Consider the following 23,434-nt stretch of genomic DNA (forward strand, 5'->3'; position numbering starts at 1 on the left):
AGATGATTCTGGCAAATAGGGCCATTTATTGTATTGGATTGTATTGTATTGTAATTGCATTTCTACAGAGCTTACTACCCCTGACGAGGCGTCAAAGCGCTTTTTCGGCAAGTAGCACGCTACTCCGGAACCCATAAAAGATTAATGTTGAATTAGTATAGTGAAATATAAAAGTGATTTAAGTGGTGGATACGTTAATCAATTATTTGTATCCAGAAGGATAGCGGAAAGATAGAAGAGGGAAAAAAGGTTTGTATTTATAAAGCGCTTGTTACCCCTGATGGAGTGTTGACGTGCTTTTTTATGGGTGTATATCACGCTACTCCGGAAAACCATAAAGGATTAGTGGTAAATTAGTGTAGTGAAATATGAAAGTAAATTGAGTGGTGGGTATTAGTACGTTTATTGGAGTGAGAAGGATAGCGGAGGTATAGAGGAGGGAAAAAAGGTTTGCATTTTTATTTATTTAGGAGATTTATAAAGCGCAACTATCACCTTACAGGCATCCTGGCGCTAAGGCTCCACAGAAGTGGCGGACAGAGGAAGTAGCAGAGAGTCCCAACAAGTTAAGCCTTAGGAAACAAGCAGGTTTTAACACGTTTCCTAAACAGGAGAAGTTCCTCAATTTGACGAATCTCCAAGGGCAGACTGTTCCAGAGTTTGGCAGCAGCAACTCCAAAAGATCTACCCCCTGCCCTGGCTTTCTTAAATCTGGGTACTCTCACCAAACACGCTTTTGCTGAACGAAGTGCTCTAGTTGGGGTGTACCAGACAAATTTAGCTTGCAGTGAGCTAGGCCCGAGCCTATGAAGGGCTTTAAAAACAAGGCAAAGGGATTTGAAAAATACTCTCTGCCTAAGCGGAGTATTATAGCGCTTGTTACCCCTGATAGTGTGTTAAAGCACTTTTTTGGTAAGAAGCATGCTACTCCGGAACATATAAAGTATTAGTGTTGAAAATTAGGATAGTGAAATATGAAATTAATGAGTGGTGGATATGTTATTCAGTTATTTGGATAGAGAAGGGTAGCGGTGAGTTAGGAGAGGGAAAAGAGGTTTGCATTTTTGTAGCACTTGCTACCCCTGATGGGGTTTTGAAGATCTTTTTTGGCGAGTAGCACGTTACTCCGGAACCCATAAGGATTAGTGTTGAATTAGTATAGGGAAATATGAAAGTAATTTGAGTGGTGGATATGTTAGTCAATTATTTGGATTGAGAAGGGTTGAGGAGGGATAGAAAAGGGATAATGTTTGCATTTATATAGCGCCTGTTACCCCTGATGGGGTGTTGAAGCGCTTTATTTGGGAGTAGCACGCTACTCCAGAACCCATAAGGATTAATGTTGAAAATTAGTATAGTGAAATATGAAAATAATTTGAGTAACGGATATTAGTCAGTCATTTGGATTGAGAAGGATAGCGGAGGGATAGAAGAGGGAAAAAAGGTTTGCGTTTATATAGTGCTTGTTAACTCTGATGGGGTGTTGAAGCGCTTTTTTGGCGAGTAGCATGCTACTCCGGAACCCATAAAGGATTAGTGTTGAAAATTAGTATAGTGTAATATGACATTTGAGAAGTGAACATGTTAGTCTGTTATTTTGTTTGAAAAGGATAGTGGAAGGCGTTGAAGAGAGTGGGGCTAAGTTTGGATCCTTGTCGAACTCTGGAAATGAGGTTGATGGCATCCAAGGTGCAGAGGGCCATGCTGACTGACTAGCTGGGCCTGACAGATGGGAGAGAGATTCAAAGCTGTGAAGAGACGCAGTAGCATTAGGGCCACGGTGTCACCTTTGTCCATGATCATCCAGAAGTCCTCTGTGGCAGTGATGAGGGCAAACTCTGTACTATTTTGGGCCTGGATTCAGATTGAGTGGAGTTGCAGACGTGGTTGTTAGTGAGGTGGGTGGGTAGGTGTGTGTGTTTATTATTTTCTCCATAAAATATGCTGGGCAGGGTAACAGGGAGATAGCCAGAATATGGCTAGTATCTTCTGGTCTGCTGAGGGTATCTTGAGAACGGAGGAGTACTGTAGATAGTTTCCAGGCATCCAGGTAGGTGGCTGTGATCACTGATTCATTTAAAATCGGGTTGACGACGGTGCTGATGGAGTCCTCTGGGGTGGACGTGGTGAGGACAGGGCTCCGTGGATTCTCTCAAATGTATGAATTGCATTATTGTTGCGGTTTCTTGAGTGATAATGGTGGGCAAGATGGTTAGAGTGGTTTTCTAAGTCTTAGTAGAGATAAGCAAAAGGGCTGCATTGGTGGAAGCTAGACTTTTCATGGATGCTGGTGAGATTTTTGCTAAAGAATAGGGGCAGATGGGTGCAGAGGTCCTGATAATGGCCTACGTTAATGGAGCCTGCTGCCAGAGAGGTGACGTCTGTCACTTACCAAAGATTTCCTTGGTGCTGGTTGTGCTGCTTTAAATATATTTGGTGAACGTGGAGCATTGTGTGGTTTTCTCTGCTGATGGTACCATTTGAGGGCAGATTTATAGGTACTCTCATCTGTGTTTTTCTGGCTTGGTCTCTATTTGAGTTCATGTTGCTTGCAGTGGCATTTGATGAGACTAAGCTCTTTTGAGTACCAGCTTGCTTGCAATCTGGTACTCATGGCTTTGTTGGCTTCGAGAGGAGTCAGGATATCTGTGCAGGCACTGATCCAACTATTGATGTTGGAAATTGTTTTTGGGGGAGTTGTTGTTCGAGGTCAACTGTGTAGGAGTTTGGAAGACCAGTTAGACTAATATTGTCTTAACACCTGATTTGAGTTTACATAATCAAGATTTGGTCTTCCTAGAATGTTGGATATCTGATTCAGGGGGTGAAGACTCTTCTAAAGCAACAGCCACAATCCTTGTCAGGATGAAGCACAAAAGTTGCTAAATTAACCTGTGCTTAACCATCTGCTAGCTTCGCACAAAAGCCGTCAGGCTTAACTTAGAGGTAATGTGTAAACCAATAGAAAAAGAAAACACCAGTAATAAAAAGAGAACACAGCACAAGAAAAATCTGACACCAGATTAGAAAGATGGAGTAAGTTTTCATAAATAATTTGAGAATAAAATGATTGCGGGTCATTGTTGGAAGTTGCTAAAGCACAAACAGTCAGTTCACAGGAGCTCCGAGTTGACGAACGTCGTGGGTGGCAAGATCTTGCATGAATGGGCTTTTTTGTGGTCACGAAGAGCCCTAATCTTCAGGATTTCTCCCTTTTCATCAGAGGAGTGAGCTCTAATGCTAAATAAGGGTCCAGGACCTGGGAGACAGCTCTTGGGGATCAGGGACTCACTCCATCAGAGGCCAGCAGGGCGCAGGAAGGTCCTGTTCAAGTCCAGCCAGGGTAGTTGCAGGAGGTCAGCTGGGCAGTTGCAGGGAGGCCTCTGGACCTTTTTGTGACCCTGTAGCTCGAAAACAGAGGTAAGCCAACTGACCGATGGAGTCACTTAGGTTAGTCTTGGATGAAGGGAGAAGGTCTACTCTTTGTTCTGAGAAAGCAGGGCAGGCCTCTTTTTTCAGCTGGTGTCATCTTTGAAGTGAGAGAAACGTTTAGAGTTTTCCTCCTGCAGATGGTTCTGGAACTTCCTTCCTCCCTGCCAATAATAATAATCCACATTTGTAAAGCGCACAATCATCCGTAAGGGTCTCTAGGCGCTGGGGGCTGTTGGGAAGATTAAGCAAGCTATTGCCCAGAGTCACATGGTGCTGGGCTAATCTGCCTCTGGTGCCAGGGATCGAACCGTGATCCCCAGATTCCAGAGTCAGTCGCCCTAGCCACGGTGCCACACCTCCAAGAGGTCTTAGCTGACAAAAGGCTAGTGTTACATTTTTGTAAGCGATTAGGGGGCAGGTCCTTTGAAATATAATTGGGTTAGGGAACAGCTCCACCCTTCCATCCTGGCTGGATGGTCCATTGTGCAAACTCCTGGTCCATCTTTGTCTCACTGTCTGGGAGTAATACACAAAGGCCAACTGTCAACTACACTTAAAGCCTGATTAAGGTGTTGGCAGAACCGCAACAGAGTGGCCGTGTGGCGGTCTTCCCTTCTGCTAACCTGGTGGTCCACCTGCCATATGTAGATGTTGGCTGGAACTGGGAGAGAAGACTGCAGAGGTCTTGTTGACTCTACCAAGAATGTGTTTCCCGCCCACACAAAGGGATGGGCTGCAGGAGAAGAGGGAGGGACTTCTGCAAGGATCCACGCCCACCAGATTTGGATCTGAGTTGTTTGTACAGGAATTCTGGTGGAAACCCATCCTAGTTTGAGTCAGCAGAATGATAAGAAAAGGGGTGAATACTTATCTTTCCTGTGGATGCTGGGTGCAATTTCCCCTTCTTTGCCATTAAACTGGCGCCATCTGTCCTGCTGCACCCTGACCACAACAGACTGGCACCCAATTTTAACAGAATCGAAGGTAGGTGTTCGTAGTGTGTGCAGGTATACATTGCATCGTGTGTGTATGTTGGTTGTGTGCACAACAGTATAGACATTTTCACATCACTACAAATATCCTACACACACATATGGACACAGACATCACATATATGTTTTACGTAAACAATTACATTTGATCTACTTGTCTCCCCACCCCAGTGGTCACCCCCATCCGGACCCCACCAACAGAACACCACTAGCCCAACAGGAACATTAAAATCAGCTCTGCGGCAACCCACCGTCCCATCAAAATCAGGTCCTTAGTCATGTGACCCAGGTTATAGTTTGCACTACAGGCACCAAATAGGCATGAAAAGAAAATGCCAGCTTTCTTGAAGTGATATTTTTATAAATGTGACTTAAAATCTAACTATCATTAAAGAGAACTTTAAATGACAATTCTTTTTTTTTTTTTTTTTTTTTAAAACCTTTATTGTGCATCAAATCAGAACAAATACGGGCCTACAACCTTCCGGCCGGCCACGATAACAGTTGAGCATCAATGCAACTTTACGGCGACATAGTAATATCTTCTTTAAGGCAAGCATTAAATGGGTTACACTGTAATTACCATGTTACCATGTCTCAGGATCGGTGAAGGTTAATTTTAAGGTTTTCATCGCGACAATTAAGATCAGGTCGTACTATTCCGCACTAATACAAGCAAGAAAAAGAGAACTAGGTCCATGTAGGTGGGACTCGACAACAAACACCCGTATCAATCAGTACGGCTCGCAACATGCAAGTACCAGCCAGAGGATGGCCACACTGTATGCATACCCCTAGAGAGAACGCAACATCCCAACTAACACCGCGCCACCACCCATCCCCCAGTCTGCCTAACACGGGCCTAGGAAAGAAAAATCATATAATAACAAAAGGCACCATAGAAATTAACACCAACTAAAATGTACCCCCCCCACCCTACACACATGCAGAGGCTACGGCCTACCCCCCCCCCCTAGCAGAGTGTTTCATCTCCCAAAAAACCCGAAATGTAGTAAGAGAAGAGAAATTGAGAAGAAGAAAGAAAAGAGAAAGGGAAGAGAATTAGGAAAGAAAAAGAAAAAGTGTAAATCACATAAGACCGGGGGAGGGCCGTAAGAACATGTCAAAAGCTATCAAAGTACGTCAATCCGGCCACCCTTACCCCGACCCCACCACCAATACAGTACCAACATATGAAATCCACCGGCAGTCCATCAGTGTCCCAGCAGTACAAGGAAGACAGTTCCGAAGGGAAGGGGGACACCCTCAACCTTGCCCCTTACGATAAGATGCAGCGACGCAGTCCAACTGGAGCGAAAACGACGCAGATGAAATAAGGGGATGAGGGGACCTCGTCAGGATAGGAAAATGGTCACAAACGTTCATCCAGCCCGTTGCCGAGAAAACATTAATGATGCAGAAAGCGTCGCAAGGTGACGGATCACCCCGTGCAGCCAGTCCCAACGTTCGCCACCGCTCCAAGAAGGGGAAGTGCATTCCGCTAGCCGCCATCGAGGGAGCCCCAAAAAATGAATGACAATTCTTTTAAGTATACACATGACATTTCTACTTGCTCCCAATCAAAAGTCATCACTTATTAAATGTAAGTAGGTAACCCATAGTTATCCTATGGCAGAGTTAGAGCTCACAGTACAGAAAAGCACATTTGTGAGTTTTCCACTACCAGGACGTCGTAAACTTAGAAATGACATGTCCAACTTTTTAATTTTATGACAAGACCGGAGGCTCCTATTATGCATTCTAATCTTGCATTTATTGCAATAGCAGCCAAATAAGTGAATAAACTACAGTTCCCAGAGGGCCAGGCGACAACTGGGCCATGGGAACGAGAAAAAACGATAATACAGTAACCAATCAGTACCAAGTAAATAGATAAGAGGCCATACTGACTGCGCAGCTTCCTCTTTTCTTGTTTCTCGCAGTCAGATAAGTGCTCTTATCCTTTGCTCTCAGTATTTTATATTGTTTATATTGTTACTTCATTATAATATTGTTGTTACATATATTTTTATTACATTTGGTTCCCCGACTTTGCGCTGTGGCGTGCTCATATTTTCGCACTTCACGCGCTTCTGTTCTCTGCTCCGTGTAGCCTGTCAGCTGTTCCCCTCCCCACTCTGAATGCTGGTGGTTTCGTCCGGCTTTGCCCCTTGCGCGCTCGCGCTCCTTCTCACCTTATCGCCTGAATCTTCCTCAGCGCTTCTCGAAGCCTTCTCACCGTTTTGATTCAGCGCTGCACCGGACTGCCTCTGTCTCTCCTCAGTCCCGCCCTTTACACGCCCACAGAGCTGCTTGGCTCATTAACCCTTTCCTGCCATACTTTTGCTGTTTGTAGCATTTTCAATGGAACGTGACAGTTCTTCTGAGGATGTGCCCTCCAAGGAGGACAGTGGCTCTCTCAAACAAGATTTGAGCAAGTTTATAAATAATTCTGTGGAACTTGCAGTGGACTTATCCATGAAACGCATGTCTAAGACAATGGAAAACCCGATGCTCAGCATTATGTCCAAGGTTTTGGCCCATTCTGCGGGGAAAAGCAGAAAACGTAAGGTGGACCACTCTGCTCCTGTGCTTACTTCCAAAAAATCGTCATTGTTGATGGGCGAGTCTTTCTCGCATTTGACTGAGGACTTAGTGCCTCCCAGGCCTCCTGCTAAGGAGGGGTTTGTCAGTACCGAGGGCAAGAAGAAACAAAAGTCAAAGCATGCAGAGTCACTAGTTAAAAAACTGGTAATTTCCACCGTCTTGGACACTGACGATGATATGGCTGATGCAGACGATTTATTTGATGTTTTTGATGTGGCTGACCCTCCCTCCCCCCCTGCAAAAATTCCCAAATCTGATTCTTTCACATTTGAACCGGTCTTTGACTCTGATGGTCTCCCCATGTTTGACCCTGCTTCCATTCGTCACCCTAATTCCACGGAATGGCTCCCCTCCCACCATGTGGGCGAATATATTTCGGCCCGTCCACGCCTTCCTCTGGAGACCGCAGTGCGGTTGAGACTTAAATCCGAATGCCCAAAACCCTCCTTACCAGAAAAAATTACTCAAGTTCCCACAATTGACCAGCCCCTTCTCACATTTTTCTCAAAATTTGGCAAAGACCCACGCAAGGGAGTTGATAAGGCATGGTCCTCCTGTCAGGACAAGGTTTTGGATGTGGTAGGTCCTCTGGCCCGTATTCTTGACATGGCAGAATCTGCCCGGCTTGAGGGTGCTGACCTCTCTGCCGAGGACATTTCTATGTGGGCTCAACGTGCTTTTTGTCTATTAGGCAACGCCAACTCTGCCATTACCCACGAACGTCGCAAAGGACTTTTAATTAAGTTGGATCCCAAACTTGCCAATCTCGCCCCCATGGATCCTGGTCCCAAGGCCAATGGCCTTCTTTTTAGCGACAACTTGGTCCGGGACCTCAGCAGGTTTGTTTCTACTTTTGCCTCCTTGGACAAGGCACAACAATCCATTAACAAAGTTTTTGCTCCACGTGTTTTTGGACGGGCCGGACGAGGCAGGGGTCGCTCTTCCTGCCGTCCCTACAACCAAGGCTCCAGAGGCTCCTACAATACCTCCCAGGACTACAAGCCCCAATTCTACCCACAACGGGGACGTGGCTTCCGTGGTAGAGGACAGAAAACCTATCGCAATTCCAACTCCAACCAACAAGGTAAGCCCTTCTTTTTCCCCTCCTGTAGGAGGCCGTCTAAAATTGTTTCTGTCAAAATGGCACACCATAAGCTCAGACCCATGGGTTCTCAACACTGTTCAGGGCTACCTCATAGAGTTCTCCTCTCCTCCTCTCCAAACCTCTTTTCCCCCTCCTTTAGTTTTCTCCACCCTTATGGCCAATCTAATCTCGAACGAGATTCAATCTCTTCTCCAGAAACAGGCCATTCAGATTTTTCCCTTCGACTCTTCAGGCTTTCTAAGCTCCATTTTTCTAGTTCAAAAGAAAAACAAAAAACTGCGTCCTGTCATCAACCTCAAATGGTTCAACCAGTTTGTGATTTATCGTCACTTCAAAATAGAGACTTTCCTCCATTTGCGAGACACTCTTCACCCAAAAGATTGGATGGTGCGTCTAGACCTTCAAGACGCTTACCTCTCTGTGCCTATCCATCAGTCTCAGTGGAAGTTTCTTCAATTTCAATGGTCAGGTGTGACCTATTGTTTTACCTCTCTCCCCTTTGGTCTCTCTTCCGCTCCATGGTGCTTCACAAAGCTCTTGAAGCCAGTGGTTGCCTTCCTCCGTTCTCTCGGAATACGTCTTATCATTTACCTGGACGATATTCTGATTCTCAATTCCGACAGACTCTCTCTTCTGTCCGATCTTCAGACGACTCAGTCTCTTCTGCTGGACTTGGGTTTCCTCATCAACCCGGAGAAGTCCTCTTTGATTCCATCTCAGAATACAGAGTTCCTGGGGTTCCTTGTGGACTCAGTGGCCGCTTCTCTCTGCCTACCCCTCTCCAAAGTTTCCAGAATCAAAGCGGAGATTGCCTCTGTCCTTCAGTCTTCCCTTCTGTCCCTCCGGTCCTTGGCCAGGATCGTCGGCCTCATTTCCTCCTCTATTCAAGCCATCTTCCCAGGCCCTCTCCACTATCGCGCTCTTCAGCGCCTAAAAATCAGACATCTTCGTCAAGGCATTGCCTACGCAGACCTTGTCGCCTTAGAATCAGAATCCCGCACAGAGCTTCAATGGTGGATAGACCATTTAGATGCATGGAACGGGCGTACAATCTTCTCCACTGCCCCAGATCTTGTATTAGAATCCGATGCAACCCTGACGGTTTGGGGCGCCCGCTGTGGACCAATCTCGACTGGAGGTACATGGTCGTCCAAGGAGTCCAAGTTGCACATCAACTGTTTAGAGATGCTTGCAGGTTCCTTTGCGATTCAAAGCCTTTCCAAAGACAGAATCAAATGTTCCATCCTTCTCCGCATGGACAATGTTTCTGGGGTTCGCTATATCAATCATCTTGGCGGGACCAGGTCCAAGCCTCTGGCGGATCTAGCGAAAAGCCTGTGGGAATTCTGCCTCTCTCATCATCATTCCTTGACAGCGGAATACCTTCCCGGAAATCTCAACTCCGTGGCGGACTGGCACTCCAGGTTTCTTCACGATTCCAGCGATTGGAAGCTTTGTCCCTCCGTTTTCTGTTCTCTTTCTCACATATGGAGTCCCTTCTCCATAGATCTCTTTGCTTCCCGCCTCAATTGTCAATTGCCCCAGTTCTTCAGTTGGCGGCCGGATCCTCTGGCCCTAGCTACAGATGCATTCCTCCAGGATTGGTCTCTTCACCTCAATTATGCTTTTCCCCCTTTTCATATGATCAACAGAGTTTTGTCTCAAGTTCGTCGCCAGTCCACTTCTCTGGTACTGATCGCTCCTTTCTGGCAAGGTCAAATTTGGTTTCCCTCCTTGTTGGAAATGGCAATAGACTTTCCAATCCTTCTCCCATCTTTCGACGACCTACTCATCAATCCCCAGGGCCTTCGTCACAGCCTCATTCTGGACAACTCCTTGACTCTGTCAGCCTGGAAATTTCCGGCCTTTCCCTCCTGACATTCTCATTTTGCAAGAAGCTGCTCTCTTCATCAACCAGGCCTGGGCCCCTGGGACTTCTAAAGCATACAAATCCGCCTAGTCTCTTTGGGAAAGCTGGTGTTTGGAAAGGTTTATCAATCCCCTTTCAGCCCCTCTGAATTTTATAATCAATTTTCTGGCCTCTGAGGCCAACTCAGGTAAAGCTTATCGTACCATCAACCTTTATCGCTCCGCGATTTCCCTCAACCATTCTCAAACCAATGGCAAACCGGTTGGCGCTCATCCTCTGATCTGTCGCCTCCTCAAGGCTGTTCAATGTGCTAAACCTCCGTTGGCTAAGTATAACTTTTTATGGGATGTTTCTGTGGTTCTTAAACTGTTCATGAATTGGCCTGCTAACTCTGCCTTATCTCTCAAAATGTTATCTGCCAAGTTGACAATGTTACTTTGTTTGATCTCTATCAAAAGATTTTCTGATGTTAGAGCTTTAGATGTTTCTTCTCGTCAATTTCCCCTTACAGGTGTTCTGTTCCAGATTCGCAGAGGAACTAAAACTAATTTGGATTCAGTGTTTTAGCCTTATTTTCCTGACCAACCACAACTTTGTGTGGGACAATGCTTGAAAGTGTATGAACAAAAGACCGCTAATCTCAGAGTGTCCTCTTGTTCCCAACTTCTTATTTCCTTCCGCAAACCCCACCTTCCCGTCTCTTCCCCTACCCTCGCCAGGTGGGTTTGTTGGGTCATGTCTCTTGCCGGTATTGATGTCTCTGTCTTCGGAACGCATTCGACCAGGGGAGCCATGGCTTCTAAGGCCTTTTGGTCCGGCTCCCGTCTGGAGGACATTCTGAGATCAGCTGATTGGTCCAATGACAGTGTTTTTTGCATGTTCTATTGTAAACCTATTCATTCTTTTGCCTCTGGTGTTGTTAATATGCTTTGAACAAGCATAATAGGAGCTTCCGGTCTTGTCATAAAATGTAGATTTTCCAAGTTATTATGACGGAAAGTCTTAATTTTATTAAAGACACTGAGGTGAGTATTATCCCGCCTCTACACTGCTAATTTTTGTTCTCCCTCCCTACAGCGAATCCGGCCCTGCCACCTGCTTCATCCTACGAGGTCTTCTCTCCATCGTCTTCATGCTTCTCCCTTGTGGACTTCTTCAGCTCTCCCGGTTCCTCCTCCGGATGCTCAAGTTGGACTTTGGCCTTTGCTCTCCGTGGTTCAAGATGTCTGCACCTGGATTTTGGCTGTTTCTATTGTTATGACTATTTTTCCTTTATTCAATTTTATCTGATCCGCTCGTCAGCGAAAAGAGGAAGTTGCGCAGTCAGAATGGCCTCTTATCTATTTACTTGGTACTGATTGGTTACTGTATTATCGTTTTTTCTCGTTCCCATGGCCCAGTTGACGCCTGGCCCTCTGGGAACTGTAGTTTATTCACTTATTTGGCTGCTATTGCAATAAATGCAAGATTAGAATGCATAATACTCGCCTCCGTGTCTTTAATAAAATTAAGACTTTCCGTCATAATAACTAGGAAAATCTACATTACAATGCACTTTGCTCTATAGGCTACATAGGGCCTACCTTAGGGGTGACTTTCATGTATTAAAAAGGGAGGTTTTGGCTTGAAAAAAGGGTTTTTTTCCCAGGTCGAATTCACAATTTAATGGCGCACGCAGGCCTAAGACATGTTTTAAAAGGCTACTGTAAGTGGGCGCACAATAAATGCTGCAGACCAACTAGCAGTATTTAATTTACAGGCTCCAAGTACATGCTGTATCACTTTAGTAGGATGTGCCAATCAGGTGCAGGCCAATTATATCATGTTTCTAAGGAGTGAGATCAAGCACTGTTTAGCAGTGATAAAAAATGCACAGATCCCCGAAGCCAATACGAATTTCAGCAACAGGATCACTTCCTGAAATATTTGGGGTGGGGGGCATTTTCTGTTTGTGCATTTCAGCAGAGGAGAAAGCATGCACATCCAATTTCAAGGTCTGAAATAAAGAATGGTGCTGCATTTTCACACTAATTAACGCACCCCACACTATCACAATTTGAGGGTGCACAATTGCACCCTCAGTTGTATGCATTACATTTGGGGTGTTTGAACTAGGTTCTGAAGGGTACAATTCATTCACAATCACAAGCGTAACAATAATGTTTTTTTTTTTTAAACTACACAGGATTCAGAAATATCTGAGAAAGCGCCACTGATCTCAACCGGAACGTCTCCTCTCCTCGCGGTTTGTGAAATCAGGCCTTTGTCCGGGAGACACTTTGGATTTATTTACAGCTTGAAAGACCACCTTTGCGACTGCTGCACCTCATGAAAAATCCGAGATAGATTTGCTGTTGACAGACTGGTTCACCCTCTGTCACTGCGGCTCAGTGGTACAGCCAAGACAGCCTCACCCCTCCAGGACTGGGAACCCTGGCCTCCCCACTTTACATATATATTTTACATCCCAGGGTGCGTGGGTGGGCGGAGGGCTTTACTCTGCATCTCTGTTATGGTCATTGTTTGTGACGGTCTGACTCAATGCGGGCACAGTAGGTATCGTTTCAATTTATGATGTCAACATCAAATTACTTATTTAATTTCATGCCTGGCGAAGCATCGTATAGCTACACGCAGAATCATTTTGCTTCATTTGCTATGCTGTGTTTTCTCTGCGATTGGCTTGCCTTCCAACTGACAGCTTTAATTACGACATGAATTTGATTGCACTGCTGAGGAATTAACATACAGCAACAAAGCATTTAAGCACCCCGGCTTACAAAACAAACCAGTGATCACGCAGGGCACCATGGTCCCCGAATACCAACTGACATTTTGATTTTCTGAGGAAAGAGGAGGCGACGTCAGAGTCGTTCTCCATCCAATCGCTCTTGGGACCGCGAGACGGTCTCTCAGGGCGCCATCTTAGAGATTAATCTCTTTTTCTCTCTCTGTGAACCACTTTACTCTGATATCATTTCACTTAATGCAGACAAGATAAACAGTGTGATACACAGAGTGCCTGTACGTCCAACTAGATGAGACAACCGAATGCTGTTATAAATTAATTATCAGTTTAATGTTAAAAATACGGGAACTGTGAATTAAAGCTGAGGCATTTGTTAGACTGGTCATTAATACGACAGAAATGTTGCTGTCCATTGTGCTAGCTGTAGTTAATTTCAGATAATTAGTATCAAGAAATGGTACACATCAGTCGCATTTACATACTGACATGCAAGGGCGCCACAGACTTGCGCTTCGGGCGAGGAGGGGGGGGGGGGGGGCAGGAGGTTAACCAATAGGAGGTCGGGCTAACACTTCAAACGATTGGGCAGAGCTATCCTTGGGGCCAAATCAAGAAAATAGAGTGATAATTGATAATTCACCTTTGCTTTGTTGACTTGGTCGGAATACATTTTGGTCTTTTCTTGCTTGAGCTTAATACTCTCTCTGACATGTAGCTCACTGTCCTTTATTTGTTCAGTTTTTTCCTTACTTCTATACCAATTGTTAAATTTTGGCGTTAGTATGTCCTTACACTCTCTTCCCCTCATTACGAAAAACGGAGTGAACTTGTTGTTTCATTTGGGGTGTTGTTATAGGTGTTTATTTTTTCCCCGATGCTGTCCTTCACATTTAACTGCGACACAATGGCCAATTGAATTCATTCTTTTATGAATTTATTCACCCTATCCACCTGGCCGTTACTCTTTGGGCTATACAGTGGTGTTTTTCTTGCTTGATACCAGAGTTCTCAAGAAATTCAATCATTTGTGTTGACACCAGTTGTGTTCCATTGTCGGAGACGATGATTTTGAGTTGTCCCTCTGTTGCGAACGTTTTCTTGAAGAACTTAATTACCTGTTCTGTTGTGATTGAGTGTACAAACTTGTAATGCACCCATTTAGAATAGTAATCTGTCAGAACGATGAGGTACTTGCAGTCTTCTTTCAATTTGTGGAACGGGCCCGCAAAATCAATGGCGATTATATGCCACGGTCCGCTAGGTATCTCCACTATCTGTAACTCTCCCTTGTTTATCTTCCAATGCTTATCTGCCTTGAGGCATGACTCGCATCTGTCAATAAAATTGTTCACTTCTTGATGTATTCCTGGCCACCAGTAGTATTTTTTGATAATGTTTTTCGTTGCACTTCTTCCGGGGTGTCCTTTGTGAGCCAACTTTATTATTTTCTACCTCAAGGCTGCTGGAGGAAGGAACTGATTGCATCTCTTTAGAAGTCCATTCTCTATTGTTAGCTCTTCGCTTATCTGTTGATAGCTTTTGAACTCGTTTTTTAAATTCCTGATTGGGGGCCACTTTGGCTTTACATAATTTATTACTTTACTTATTATCCAGTCTTTCTCAAGTCCTTCTTTCCATTCTGCTTCTGTTAAGGAACCATGGTCGGCTTCCAACGCATCTATCCAGGCCACCACACACTCTACATCGTCCAGTGATTAATTTTCCTGATTGTCTATAGGCAGCCTTGATAGACAGTCGGACCTACTGTTTAGACCTCCCTTGATGTGCCTGATGCTGAACGTGTGCTCTTGAAGCTTGGATAAACGTCTTATCAGTCTGGAGCTTGCTCTTCCGCTTCCACGTCCTTCTCCATCCATCATATACACCAATGGCTTGTGGTCTGTCACAATTTCAAATTTCTTCCCCCATAGGTAGTTCTTTAGTGTTTGCACGGCCCACACACACGCAAGTGCCTCTCGCCCAATCATGCTATAGTGTTTCTCTGTGTCGTTTAGTCTCCTTGAAATGAATGAGATAGTGTTTTCTTCGCCTCCTTTTACCTGACAAAACACTGCTCCTATTCCTTTGGCACTGGCATCTACAGTGATAACGTTCTCCGGCTTGGGATCGTATGCTTTCAGAGCGGGTGCCTTTGCAATATCTTCTATTATTTTATTAAATGTCTGTTCCTGCTCACTTGCCCAGACATAACTCGCGTTTTTCCTTAATACTTTCCGCAAAGGTTCCACCTTATCCGCATATCCTTTCACGAATTTGGCGTAGTACTTGCTGGGTCCCAGGAAGGACTTCAGGGTTTCTTTATCCTTTGGTTCTGGTGCTTCTCTGATTGCTTGGACTAGGTCATCTTTTGGAGTTATCCCCTCGGATGATAACACGTGTCCTAGATATTCTATTTTCCTTCTCATAAATTTACATTTTTCTTTTGATACCGTCATTCCTCTGTTCATTAGGATGCTTAATACCTTGCTGAGCACTTCCAGGTGTTCTTGCTCAGTTTCTGTATGTATCAGAATGTCGTCCTGGAACGCCTTTACTCCTTTGACCTCACCAAATAGTATATCCATTAACTTCTGGAACACCCCTGATGAGGAGGCCAGGCCGAAGGGTAGTCTTACATATCTGTATGCGCCGAAGGGCTTTATGAATGTTGTTAGGTCTTTGGATTCTTCTGTCAACATGACCTGATGGTATGCGGCTTTTAAGTCAATCAGGGAGAAGAATTTTGCTCCTGCCACAGATAGTAGGATTTCTTGGATTAAGGGAAGTGGGAGGCAATTTACTAAAATGTTCTTGTTTAAGGACCTGAGGTCTACACATAGCCTTATTTCACCCGTTTTCCTTTTCTTTGAGACCACTATTGCAGATACCCACTCGGACGCATCCGTTTCCTCTATTACTCCTTCATGACATAGTTTAGTCAGCACCTTTTTCAGTTCTTCTCTAATTGACAGTGGAATTGTCCTCGCCTTGTGTTTGGTGGGTTCCGCATCATCCTTCAATCTGATCTCATGCGTAAATCCTTTTACACAGCCTATTGTGTCTTAAAAAACTTCCTTGTACTTTTCCACTACTTCTTCGATACTCCCTTGATTTTCCACCATGCATATGTTGTTTACGAACTCCTCTTTAAGTATGATTGGTTCCTTTGCTCCTGGTTGGAGAATCACACTTAGCTTTGCCAAGTCTTTCGACCCTACTAGGATCCTGCCTTTTACTGCCATGTATATTTTTGTGTTTATCATTCTACCTTTGAACATGAGTGTGTCACAGAAATAACCTTGCATTTCGATATCCTGTTCCCCAAAAGCCTTGGGGTTCACATCCGTGTCATATAGTGATACATCCAGCCATTTTTCTTCAAATATCTTGTCCGATATGATTGTTATAGGTGACCCTGAATCCGCAGTGAACTGCAAATCGACATTTCCTATTTTTACTTCACCAATGGGCCCCTTAATCCTACCATCTTCTATCTCTACATAGAGCACCATTTTTTCACACATTTCCTCGTCAAAATCTCCCATGGTATTCACCTTTACATTTTCCGTTGGTCTGAGTTTTGTTTTACATAGTGCTGTATAGTGACCAAACATTTTACATTTTGCACATCTTTTGCCAATCGCAGGGCATGACCTGTAATCTGCAAGATGTTCTTGTGAACCACATCTGTAGCAACTCAAATTCCTACTTCCTGATCTCTTGTCGCCCCAATTTTTCTCTGAACCTTTGTGGTCACTTCTCTTCTTGTCCTGTATATAACACACATTCGTATTACTACTGCTAGCTGACAATACTTTTGTGGTAACCAGCGACCTTTCAATGGCTTTAGCTACGTCTGTTACGTCCTGCAGAGTGGGGTTCCTGCACGTCAACAATCTATCTTGCACCTTTTTAGAGTGATAATAGAACACCACCTGATTCTTATGTAAATATCAGTCATCTCATTGAACTCGCAATCTTTAGCTAGCACTCTCAAGCACGCTATGTACTCTTCAATTGTTTCGCCCTCTTCCTGCTTCCTCAGCGCAAACTTATGTCTTCCGACCATTATATTGCTCTCCTCATCGTACAGTTTTTCGAGCCTTTTGATAGCCTCTTCATATTCATTTAGAGGTATAAATACTCCAGGTGGATTCTCGTACTCAGATAAGCTATCAAATACCTCCTAGCCCGCTTTCCCTAACAAACCAAACAGAACTTTCTGCGTCATATTTTTTCCCATTTATAGACACAATATAATTCTCAAATGCTCTTAAGCATTTTTTCCACTTCATAATGGGTTTGCCAGGTTCCTCAAGGAAAAGTGGTGGTACACATATGTTATTACTTTGAGCCATATTTTCCTCTCTTCAACTATTACAGGTTGTATGTCTTTATATTATTTGTTGATAGTAAGTCCTATATTTCCTTAATTCTTATATGGTTTACACTTTTCACTTTCTTACTTTACTTTCACATATTCTATACTGGCTGCATATCCTTGGTGCACACTCCCAGTTTTACTTTATTTTCCGATTATTCGTCCCTCGACAATAGTCCTTTATTTATTATATTTATACAATTTCTTATTTATTTTTCCTCATATGAGTTCCTTATGTGTGCATTATGCGAGCGCAGTCCGTAGCTTTGTTTCCCTTGTTCTTTATTTTGCCCTGTATTCCGTCAGATCGTAATTTATCGTGAAACTGAGAGGATTCCTCATTGATTTTGCCAAAATGGCCACCCTTGTGACATCAGTTACAACGCACCAATGAGCTGGCTGCATTAACGTGACGCTTGGTGCAATCCTGTGATGCTTCACGTGCGCGTCAGTTTCGCCGGGCGCCTCACCTCACAGTCTCTTATTGGCAGCTTGCTATCAATGATTCACTTACTTCATTTGATGTTGTACTTATTTCCGCTTATATGGTTTTACCGTCTGTCTGACCCAATTTGATTTCCTCGCCGAGTTTCACCTTGTCGGCGTCGGTGGTTCTGTGAGCCTCTCCTCCGTTAGTACATCGTCGCCATTGTTGTAAAGTAGGTACGGACCACAGTGTAGTGAATAAAGTATTTATTGAGTATTTGATATAAGAAAGGCCCACGGGAACAGCTGGGGCAGAGACAGATACCGGAACAAGATACGGAAGGGAAAATGACAGGGACGCTGGTTGACGTCACATAAATACCATTCTTCACATTCCATAATGGAATGCGTGACGTAGCATTAACATGGATAACGCACTACATTGGGAAAGTAAGGTCGCCGATAATGACCAACACTATTAAATCACACCAATTGTAAACAAGATAAGCCTGATACAATTACAGGAAACAGGCGTGAGTGAATTAGACAATGCTTATATTTTACTGACAGATATCTATAAAAAGGAGAATAAGTATTTTGACAACTAAAAAAAACAGCTTCTTCAGATTTCAATAAAAATTGCTCTAGAAACTATGGGTGGATGAAGAAAAACGGTCTCCCGCCAGAGTTTGCGGAGCTCTGCAAAACTCCATGTAGTGACGCAGAGTGGAGTATTTTCTATCGCAAGGCATGCCAATCATTTAGTTGGCGAGTGAGAAAAATGTAATGCTCATGTTGAAAAATCTGCTGCTCGTGTTTAGGAAGCTACCAATCAATTACAATATCTACACAAGAGGCAGCACGAAGCAGCATCCTCTGGCGCGACGTGCATTACTGTTTGCTGTGATTTTTTTCAGCACAAGACAAACTCCTGGTGGTAAAAAGCAGTGCGAGCAGCGCGACTTACAAAACTCCAGCGCTCACAGAACTCCGCAGAGCACAGCAGAGTTTTTTTGGCACTTTGCAGAGTTCCACAGAGCCGAACTCCGCCCAGACCTATCTAGAACCGGTTTTCACAAAGGTATGTTTTTTAGGAGGGTGATGTGCTTTTCTGGTACTCCAAAAATGAATTTTGTGAAATAATGGCGTGCTCAAGAAATATTTCTAATTCAATTTTCAGGATGATGTTCCTGCCTGATTGATCCCCAAAGGTACGTTTTCAGCCTGCTCAACAGGACGTTGCAAAATATAATTCTTTGATGCTGCACACATGTAAAGGGCTCAGAAAATTGAGCTTTGTGGGTTAACACACCTAATTTAAGGATGTGTGACTGGCAAGTCTTGGGTTTGAATCCTAGTGCATCTTCCATTTCTCCTTCGATTGAAAAATTAGGTGTCAATCAGTTGGCAATATTACCAGGCGTTAATTACTCTGCCAGGAATCTGCACTATTTTAAATCAAAATTAAATAGTTGTTCCTCATGCGCCTGTACTACTGGGCGTCTCAACTGGTGGCCACAAATCAGTGGATCAACGGAGCACCCACAGACCCAGCATTCCATCTAGAACGGTACCAGACAGGGCGCTGGGCACGAGGGTTACTTAGGGGCTTTGTATAATAGACCGGTGCGTAATCGCTATGTGGGTCCAATGCAGCAGACAGTAGCCATATGGCACCGCGCCACTACGAGCCTTGGATGGTCCAACAGGTTTACCAAGGCGACGCCTCTTCTCAGAGCCTTGGCCTCCTGTGTTTTTAACTAGGCTTTGATAGGTGGGACACCATAGGCATATCCACTGTCGGGGATTTGCTACACAAAGGGAAACTTTTATCCTTCCCAGACCTCCAAATGAAACATGCACTCACACAGAGTAAATTTAAATGTAAATGTAATTTGCACATGTATAGCACCTATCACCCAGGGGTCTCTAAGCGCTGTACGAATACTGCTGTGGAACCCTTCCTGACCTGTTCCTGTGAGGTGTCCACTCCCGGGCACACCCACAGTGAAGCCAGACATCCTAGCGTTGTTAGGGTCGGTGTGTAGATTAAGCAAGCTATTGCCCAGAGTTGCAGAGTGGAACCCATGATTAGAGTAGGCACTGAGGCGAGAATTATCGGGACCGAGGACATTGAGCCCAAGACCTTGCCCCGACTGGGATTGAACCCTGGTCCCGGGCCAGACGTCTGCCTTAGGGTCTGCCGCTCTAATCGGTGAGCCACACTTCTCCACAGAGAGAGGTCTTTCGATACCTCCAGATTAAACATGCCATCCTGACGAACATACCAGACCTCTCCTCCCTTCTGGATGCCTCACCCCTAGAGGACAGGCTACTCTCCGAACCCATTCTGACCAAGGTGATTTCCTGTACCTATCGCAAGCTCTGTAACAACTTACCTGACTCTTTTCCAGCCCTGCGCCACAAATGGGAGGGTGACGTGGGAGACTTGGAGGTCAGTGACTGGCTGGCGGCGTTGATGTCCCCACGGTAATCAGCTATCAACCACCGCTTCCGCCTGATACAGCTCAAAATCCTACACAGAACCTACATGTCGGGTCCCTTGTTGGCCAAACTAGGCAGATGCCCCGATGACCACTGTCTGTGTGGCTGCGGCATGGTGGGCACCTTTTACCACATCCTATGGGAATGCTCGGTGATCAAATTCCTATGGAAAGGGGCCACCAAGAAAATGGCAGAGGCACTGGGGAAACCAATTCTACTCACCCCAAGGGGGGGATCCTCAATGTCTGGGGGGCATCAGGCCTGACAGAAGTGGAGCACCAATGAATTGGGGCTCCCCTGACCGTCCACTCATAGTGCAGTGGATGGCGGAAATGGTAGCCTAAAAAAGCGTTTATAAACTTCGAGGTTGCCCTAAAAAGTGGGACAAGAAATGGGGGCAATGGAATGTGTATCGGGGTGAGATCTGCAGCTCTCCAACTGCAGACATGGCAATGGACAGAACAAGATCTTCACACTGAGAACCCAACTGACTGGGCATATATATGGCTAAATTATGTACCATGTCTTTTTCATTATGTTATTACATTGCTGGATATGCTCTGTTTTCATTTCTAATAAAATTTTATTAAAAAAAAAAATTAAATAGTTGTTCCAAGCACCCCTTCTTAAGCAGTTCGTATATGAAATGACTGAGCTACATCTATGCAGGGAACGAGCAGGTCTAAAGAACTGGCAAAAAGTTAGTTGTCTTGAAATAAATTTGCAACAGATGGTGCTCCAGTATGCAAGCATGCAAATGATACAACTATTCTCTTAAGATCCAAAACACATAGAATGTGCCCTCTTGGCCAATAGGAATCAATGGGAAGGGATTACTTCATTGCGATTCGCAAATTGTGAATCGCAATTAAGGAATTTTTGGAAATCGCAAATAAAAATGCGATTTTTTGATGCATAGCAATTTGCGATTTCTTAATTGCTATTCCTTAATTTTCGCAATTAAGAAATCGCAAATGCTAACTTTGATGCATGTGGCTGAAAATGCCCCTTCTCTTTCCTGCTGACAAATTACTAGAACTTCTACCATTTCAACTTGCAACTCTGAAAATTATGTCCCTTCTAGGAAACATCTATAGACCTCACATCAAGTTTTAGATTTTTTCTGTTTCAGATTTGAACTCATCTCTCATTTCATAAGCCTTAGTGCTAGGAATGTCCTTGGGACAGCAGTGAACTTTAAACGTTTTACTCATTCAGTCAGCAGATCCTGCTTAGATATAAGACATTATGTTACCTCTCTATTTAAGCTGTTAATATGGATATCGATGCGGTTGTTGACAAAAATTAACTAGTCACCCTTATTACTAGAATCACCTGTTCTGAACTCTACAGCTACCCCGAAACGCAAGTATGTAGTCAGGCAGGCCCTGAAACCTAGGCCCAGGATTTCAGATTGATTGGTCACAGGTGGGAGGGTGCATAGCTGGCAGACAAACACTCTGGTAGGAAACTCTTGATCAATTCCAAAGATAGGCGCAGAAATATTGCAATGGTCAGGCGAGATTGTCCCAATAAAGCACACATGGCCGGTGGGGGTACACGCTCCTAAAAACAACATAAGGTCAGATCGGAAAACGTAGCTAATCAGGGCCTAGCACACATAGTGACCAGGATTTTCCCATGCCAGACATCTATACAAAGTCATCACTGGCCACCAGGGCCGGCTCTAAGGCAGTGCGATAAATGGCACCGCACCAGGCACTGCCTTGGGGTGGGGGCTTCATGTTTACTGTTTTAAAAGCACCTAACGCTAGGTTCCTTATCCGAGCAATTTTCAACCATCGATAAAAATGTCAAGATAGCTCCAGTGATAACTGTTCTTTTTGGAGAGAGACTGGAGCTTTATCTGGTAGTAGAAGTTTTGACTCATTGCAGAGGGTTGATATGCCTGCTGCAAAGAATGTGTCCCATTCAGATCAAAAAGTGCATATACTTTAAATAGGTCAATGGGTTTTCGCTTTTGTCAGAGAGATCCTTTTGTTAATTGCAGTTTAAAAGTTAAAAATCCTAATTTAGAGCAGTGAGCTATTAACTGTCAGTAAAAAGCTGCATACAAACTGCAAGGATTATATTACAGCTACATGTTTTTTTGCCCAGTCTTTCCTTATCCTAATATTGCAAAAATAGTTTATTTGGGTAGAAATCAATTCTTGTTGTTAAAGAAAATCCCTAACAATGGTGTTACATTTTTAATTCTGAATTTGTGCTTTTTCGGACAAAGGACTCAAAACTATACTGCCGCCAGTATGGATGACATGTGACTCCTACACCTTGTAGACCTGTGTCTTATGTAAGATTTCCTATACACTGATTTATACACGTACGATTGTCTCCATGCAACGTATGTGTGATGTCAAGTGTTCTGACACCTTAAACTGGTATGAGTGGCGCTATAAAACTAAATGAATCGAAGAAATAATGGTTATGAAGACTTGGGGGGCATTGTCAAATGGTGGTAGTGAGGGAATCCATGGCGAGGTGGTCATTGGGGCGTACCAACAAACATTGTCGCATATGGCGCCACCAGTACTAAAGCCGGCCCTGCTGGCCACTCTGCGTCCACTTAGGTCAAGTCCCACTTGTATTAATCATTAACCAATAAATGATGTCCCTAAAGGCAGCACCTTTATTGCCAGTTGTAATATTGCATATAAAGAAGCCTCAAACTCAATGTCAGATGAGACAGTCCTCAGACCTAGTGCCTGTAACTGTTCTCCCGGCTGAACTGTTTAATTTAATCAATCAATCAATCAATCAATCAATCAATCAGTATTTGTAGAGCATGGCTGCTTCACCTATGAGAATCTCCCGGCACTGTCGGAGACTCCTGCCCATACTCCTGTTGGTTGAACAACCATGTCTTGAGGTCCTTTCTGAATTTCTGGTGCGAGTGAGGCTGTGAGGTACAGGCGGATGTCGTTCCAGGTCTTGGCCACCAGATGGGAGAAGGAACGGCCTTCGCTGGTTGTCAGGGTGATGCAATGGGTGGCAGCGAGGGATTCGGATCTGAGTTTCCCGGTGGCTGGTGAAAGGTCACGCATTGAATGAGGTACTTGGGTTCTTCATTGTGTAATGCAATGTGTACACTGATGAGCAGCTTTTACTGGCATCTCTTCATGACAGGTAGAGACTGAGCTGCAGTTGCGCCAAACAACGGCAGGTGCAGGATTTGTTGTGCACACTTGTATGGAATGTTGAAATGTTGATACAGAAGGAACAAAACAGTGAGGTGCGGCTGTCATAGTCCGCTGTCGTTCTGCTCGTTTATTGGGGAGCCGCTGAAGGGCTAAATCAGGACCAGTAGGCACAAAAGCGACCAGGTCCACCACCCTGGGGCTGCTGGGAC

The 23,434-nt window shown here is 44.4% G+C and overlaps 1 long non-coding RNA gene across 1 annotated transcript in view; it reads right to left on the bottom strand.

The window, feature by feature from the left end:
- LOC147729699 (uncharacterized) overlaps window positions 1-23,434 on the bottom strand; it is a 542,264-nt gene that overhangs the window by 6,574 nt on the left and 512,256 nt on the right. The gene's annotated exons all lie outside the window — the stretch shown is intronic.

This window comes from Lissotriton vulgaris, chromosome 2_1 (assembly GCF_964263255.1).
Source record: "Lissotriton vulgaris chromosome 2_1, aLisVul1.2, whole genome shotgun sequence".
NCBI classification, from domain to species: domain Eukaryota; kingdom Metazoa; phylum Chordata; class Amphibia; order Caudata; family Salamandridae; genus Lissotriton; species Lissotriton vulgaris.